Source organism: Molossus molossus, unplaced genomic scaffold, assembly GCF_014108415.1.
Source record: "Molossus molossus isolate mMolMol1 unplaced genomic scaffold, mMolMol1.p scaffold_m16_p_9, whole genome shotgun sequence".
Classification (NCBI taxonomy): Eukaryota; Metazoa; Chordata; class Mammalia; order Chiroptera; family Molossidae; genus Molossus; species Molossus molossus.
Window position 1 is genome coordinate 101,751,205 of NW_023425403.1, and position 6,828 is coordinate 101,758,032.

Below are 6,828 nucleotides of genomic sequence, written 5' to 3' on the forward strand. Positions count from 1 at the left end.
ATCAACAGCAATATAATCATAGCAGGGGACTTCAACACCCTGCTGACATCACTGGATAGATCCTCTGGACAAAAAGTTATCAAGGAGACAGAGACTCTAAATGAAGCACTAGACCAAATGAATTTAATAGATATCTACAGAGAATTACACCCCAAAACTACAGAATTCACATTCTTCTCAAGTGCTCATGGGACATTCTCAAAGATAGACCATATGTTAGGGCACAAACTAAGTCTCTACAAGTTCAAGAAGATTGAAATCATATCAAGCATCTTCTCAGATCACAATGGCATAAAATTAGAAATCAATTGCAACAATAACATGCAAAGACATTTGAACACATGGAGGCTAAATAGCATGTTATTAAACAATGAATGGGTTACCATAAAGATCAAGGAAGAAATTAAAAACTTCCTGGAAACCAATGAAAATGAAGTACAACAACACAAAATCTATGGGATGCAGTGAAAGCAGTTCTGAGAGGGAAGTTCATAGCACTACAGGCCTCCCTCAAGAAACAAGAACATTTTCTAATAGACTAACTAACCTCACAGCTTGAAGAACTAGAAAGCAAAAAGCAAAAAAAAAAAAAAAAAAAAAGCAAACCCCAGAGCAAGTTGAAAGAAGGAAATAGTAAAGATCAGAGCAGAAATAAATGACATAGAGACCCCTCCCAAAAAAAAACAACCAAAAAAACAAAAAACATTCAAAGGGTCAATGAACTAAAGAGCTGGTTTTTCAAAAAGATAAACAAGATTGATGGACCCGTTGCTAGACTCACCAAGAAACAAAGAGAGAAAACCCAAATACATAAAATCAGAAATGAAAGAAATGTGGTAACAACTGACACCACAGAAATACAAAAGATCATTAACAACTACTATGAACAGACTTCCTGTCAAGATGGCGGTGTAGGTAAATGCAGTATCGCGTCCTCCCACAAGCACATCAAAGTTACAACTAAACTACAGAACAATCATCATTCAAAACTGCCTGAAATTAAGCTGAATGGAAGTCCTACAACTATGCAATTAAAGAAGCAGCCACTGGTAGGTGGGGCAGAGGCAGACAGGCTGGCCCCACATTCACTTGTGGCAAATAAAAATCAGGAGGACACCTTGACTGGGAAGGTCCTCCCTAAGAACTGAGGGGTCCCCGTCCCACACCAGGAGCCCTACTCAGGGTTGCAGTGCCAGGAAGAGAATCCCCATAATTTTTGGCTGGAAAAACAGTGGGAACTGAGGCTCAGGGAGGCTGAGGTTGCTGGAGCCCCAGGCAACTCCTCTTAAAGGGCCTGCAAATGGACTTATCAGACTCAGTCCTTCTAAGCTTGGAGGGGAGGCAGCTCGAGGGGCACCAGAGACATACAGGGAAGAACTGAGCTATCTGGCATTGGAGCGAGGGCTGGAGAGGGGGCTTTCTCAGGGAGAAACCTGCTGTCAGAGGCCTTTGTTCCTTTGGTGAGCCCTTCCCTGGGGCAGCAGACAGTCACCATATCTGGAACTCCAGCAACCTGGCTCATATTGGTTGCCCTTCCCTGGTAATTTCCTGAGGTCCTACCCTACCCAACTTTCAGGCCCACCCAAGCTGCTGCCATTTGCATAACCATAGGATTGGCCCATCTTGGATCCTGCTTCAGCTTTTCCTAAATTCTTTCAAATGAGCAGCATCTGGTCTCAGCTAGGCCCATACCTCCCATTAAGTAATACATGGAAACAAACACAGGGAGGCAGGCAAAATGAGGATACAAAGAAACAGGTCCCAAATGAAAGAACAGAAAAAATCTCCAGGAAAGAACTAAGTGAAATGGAGATAAGCAACCTAATAGATGCTGAGTTCAAAACACTGCTTATAAAGACGCTCAATGAACTTAATGAAAACCTCAGAGAACCTAGTGAGGGCCTCAAGAGAATAAAAAAGGACCAGTCAGAAATGAAGGAGACACTAAATGAAATCAAGAATAATTTACACAGATTCAATAGTAGAGTAGGTAAAGCCAAGAAGGAAACCATCGATTTGGAATATAAGGAAGCAAAAAACACCCAATCAGAACAACAAAAACAAAAAAGAATCCAAAAAAATGAGGATAGTGTAAGGAGCCTCTGGCACAACTTCAAGAGTGCCAACATTTGCATCTTGGGGGTGCCAGAAGGAGAAGAGAGAGAACAAGAAATCGAAAACCTGTTTGAAACAATAATGGCAGAAAACTTTCCTAACTTGGTGAAGGAAACAGACATACAAGTCCAGGAAGCACAGAGAGTCCCAAACAAGATGAACCCCAAGAGGCCCACACCAAGACACATCATCATCAAAATGCAAAAGGTTCAAAACAAAGAGAGAATCTTAAAAGCAGCAAGAGAAAGGCAGCTAGTTACCAAAAAAGGGAGTTTTCATAAGACTGTCAGCTGATTTCTCAAAAGAAACTTTGCAGACCAGAAGGGAGCGGCAAGAAATATACACAGTGATGAAAAGTAAGAACCAACAACCAAGATTACTCTATTCTGCAAAGCTGTCATTTAGAATCGATGACCATATAAAGAGTTTTCCACACAAGAAAAAGTTAAACTAGCTCACCATCACTAAACCATTATGATATGAAATGATGAAAGGTCTTTTTTGAAGAAAAATATAAAATATATGAACAAACAAAATGGCAATGAATACATATCTATCAACAATGGAATCTACAAACAAAACGAACAGGCAGAATAGAAACATTCTCATAGATATAAAGAACATTTATTGGTTGCCAGATGGAAGGGGGTTTGGAGGAATGGGTTAAAAAGGTGAAGAGATTAAGAAGAACAAATTGGTTGCTAGACTGACATACCTCAAAGGGAAGGGGGTTAGGGGAATGGAAAAAAATAAATCAAAGAACTTATATGCATATATGCATAACCAATGGACACAGACAACAGTGCAGGAAAAGGCGGGAGGGGGGTGTGGGAGTGGGGAGAAAAGGGTCAATGGGGGAAAAATGAGGAATATCTGTAATATATTCAACAATAAAGATAAAAAAAAAAACTACGATGAACAATTATATGGCAACAAATTCGACAATCTAAACAAAATGGACAAATTTCTAGAAACACACAGTCTCCCAAAACTGAACTGGGTAGAGATAGAAAACTTGAACACATCTATAACAATTTAGGAAATTAAAGAGGTAATCAAGACTCTCCCTGCAAACAAAAGTCCAGGCCCGGCTGGTTTCACAGGGGAGTTTTACCGAACATTCAAAAAAAAAACTATCATCCATTCTCCTCAAACTATTTGAATAAATTCAAGAAGAAGGAAGACTTCCAAACTTGTTTTACGAGGCCAGCATAATTTTAATTCCAAAACCAGAAAAAGACGCTACAAAGAAAGAAAACTACAGGCCAATATCCCTGATGAACATAGATGCCAAAATCCTGAACAAAATACTAGCAAATCGGATCCAGCAATACATCAAAAAAATTATTCACCATGACCAAGCAGGATTTATCCCAGGGATGCAAGGCTGGTACAATATTTGCAAATCAATAAGTGTGATACACCACATAAATAAAATGAAAAATAGAAACCACATGATCATATCAATAGATGCTGAAAAAGCATTCGACAAAATCCAGCATCCATTTCTGATAAAAATGCTCAGCAACCTGGGAATATAGGGATCATATTTTTACATAATAAAGGCCATGTATGACAGACCTACACCCAACATCATACTCAATGGGCAGAAACTAAAAGCATTTTTCTTACGAACAGGAAAAAGACAGGGATGCCACTTTCACCACTCTTATTTAACATAGTACTGGAAGTCTTAGCAACAGCAATCAGACAGAAAGAAAAAAATAAAAGGGATCCAAATTGTAAAGGAGGAAGTGAAACTGTCGTTATTTGCAGATGACATGATATTGTACATAAAAAACCCTAAAGACTCCATTAAAAATCTACTAGACTTAATAAATGAACTTGGCAAAGTATCAGGATACAAAATTCATGTCAAGAAATCGATGCCATTCTTATACACCAATGATAAACTCACAGAATGAGAAACTGAAAAAACAATCCCATTTACCATCATGGGAAAAAAATTAAGATACCTAAGAATAAACTTACCCAAAGGAGTAAAGAACCTATTTGCAGAAAACTACAGGTCATTGAAAATAGAAATAGAGGACGATATAAAAAAAGTGGAAGCACATACCTTGTTCATGGATTGGAAGAATTAACAGCATTAAAATGTCCATACTACCCAAAGCAATCTATACACTCAGTGCAATCCCCATCAAAATACCAATGACATACTTCACAGAACTAGAACAAATACTTCGAAATTTATATGGAACCAAAAAATACCCTGAATAGCCACAGCAAAGTTGAAAAAGAAGGACAAAGTAGATGGGATCACAATACCAGACATCAGGTTATACTACAATGCTACTGTAATCAAAACAGCCTGATACTGACTCAAGAACAGCCATATAGACCAGTAGAACAGAACAGAGAACCCAGAAATGGACCCAAGACATTATGCTCAAATAATATTTGACAAAGGAGGCAAGAGCATACAATGGAGTAAAGACAGCCTCTTTCATAAATGGTGCTGGGAAAATTGGACAGCTACATGCAAAAAAATGAAACTAGATCATCAACTTACACCATACACAAGAGTAAACTCAAAATGGATAAAAGACTTAAATGTGACCTGTGAATTCATAAAAATCCTAGAAGAAACTGTAGGCAACAAAATTCCAGACATCATACGCAGCAGAATTTTCACTGATACATCAACTAAGGCAGCAGAAACAAAGGAGAACATGAACAAATGGGACTACATCAAACTCAAAAGCTTCTGCACAGCAAAAGAAACAACCACCAAAATGGAAAGGCAACCCACTGTATGGGAGAGCATCATTGCCAATGATACATCATATAAGGGGTTAATTTCCAAAATATATAGAGTACTCAGACAACTCAACAGAAGGAAGACATGGGACCCATTTAAAAAATGGGCAGAGGAGCTGAATAGACACCTCTCCAAACAGGACATACACATGGCCAAGAGACATATGAAGAAATGTTGAACATCACTAATCATCAGAGAGATGTAAATTAAAATAACAATGAGGTATCACCTCACACCTGTCAGAATGGCCGCCATCAACAAATCATCAAACAAGTGTTGGTGAGTGTGGAGAAAAGGGGACTCTAGTACACTGCTGGTGGGAATGCAGACTGGTGCAGCCACTATGGAAAACAATATGGTGCTACCTCAAAAAATTAAAAATTGAGTTGCCATTTGACCCAGTGATACCAGTTCTAGGAATATACCCTAAGAAGCCTAAAACACCATTCAGAAAGAATATATGTACCCCCATGTTCATAGCAGCACTATTTACAATAGCTAAGATCTGGAAACAGCCCAAGTGTCCATCAGTAGACGAATGGATAAAAAAGCTGTGGTACATATACACAATGGAGTACTATGCAGCTGTAAGAAAGAAAGATCTCTTATCCTTTGAGACGACATGGAGGGACCTGGAAAGTACTATCCTAAATGAAACAAGTCAAGCAGAAAAAGATAAATATGACATGATCTCACTTATTTGTGGAATATAATGAACATCACAGTTTGAGGAATAAGGTAGACCCAGAGACGTGGAAGTAGGGTACAGACTGACAACCCTCAGAAGATAGGGTGTTGGGGGGAGGGAAGAGATAAAACACAGAACTTATATGCATGTACGCATAACCAATGGACATCGAGAACAAAGCTGGGAATGGGGTGGGGGGATGGGGAGGAGGGTGTCAATGAGGTAAAAAAGGAGAAACATGTTTAACAACAAAAAAATTAATAAGTATCAATCAACCAAAAAATAAAAAATAAAAAAAAGAGAGAAAAGAACTGCCTAGCTGAGAAGTCCATGACTAATGAATGTCTATTAAGATGAGGGGCAGCCTGGCTGGTGTGGCTCAGTAGATCATCCCATGCATCCCAAGAGGTCGCCGGTTCGATTCCTGACCAGGGCACATGCTCAGGTTGTGGGCTTGATCCCCAGTAGGAGGCACTCAGGAGGCAGCTGATTGATGTTCTTATTTCTTTCCCTTTCTAAAAATCAATAAAAACATAAAGAAAAGATGAAGGTACAAAAAAGTCTATGGGATTTGGCAGCTTGGGTTTGTGACCTCGAACAAGAGCAGTTTCACTGAACCTGTTAACATGTGCAAGAGCCACATGGTGGTGGGGAGAATGCTGGAAGTGTGGAGTAGAGAGGGTAATTATAGTGAACACAGAGAGTAAGTGCTATTGAGGAAAACAAAGCATGGGAAGTGGGTAGAGATGGGAAAGGATTTTGTAAGATTAGATGGTCAGGGAAGGCTTTGTGGGAAGGCAGTATTTGACCAATGACTGAGGTAGGAGAAGTGATGATCCATGTGGATTTATGGGGATGGGGAAACGCTGTTCCAGGCAGAGAAGACTGTTTTCTCTATATGCAAAGCACTTGAGGTGGGGGCATGAGTGGGCTGTTTGAGAAGCAGCAAGGTCAGTGTGACTGGAGACACATGAGTAGTGGTAGGGCATCCAAACTGTGGTTGGCTTTACACAGACCATGGAAGGGTTTGGCATGTACTCTAAGTCAAGTGGAAAGCCATTTGATGATTTGTATAGAAGTATGCTCTGATACCTACTAACTATATCACACCAGCTGCTTTATAGAAAACAGAATAGGATGAGGGGTAGGTAGGTGATAGTATGCAAGCAGGACCTAAGTTTCAGGTGCGAGATGATGATGGCTTAGACTGGGGTAGTGGCAATAAGTTTGTTAGAAATGGTCA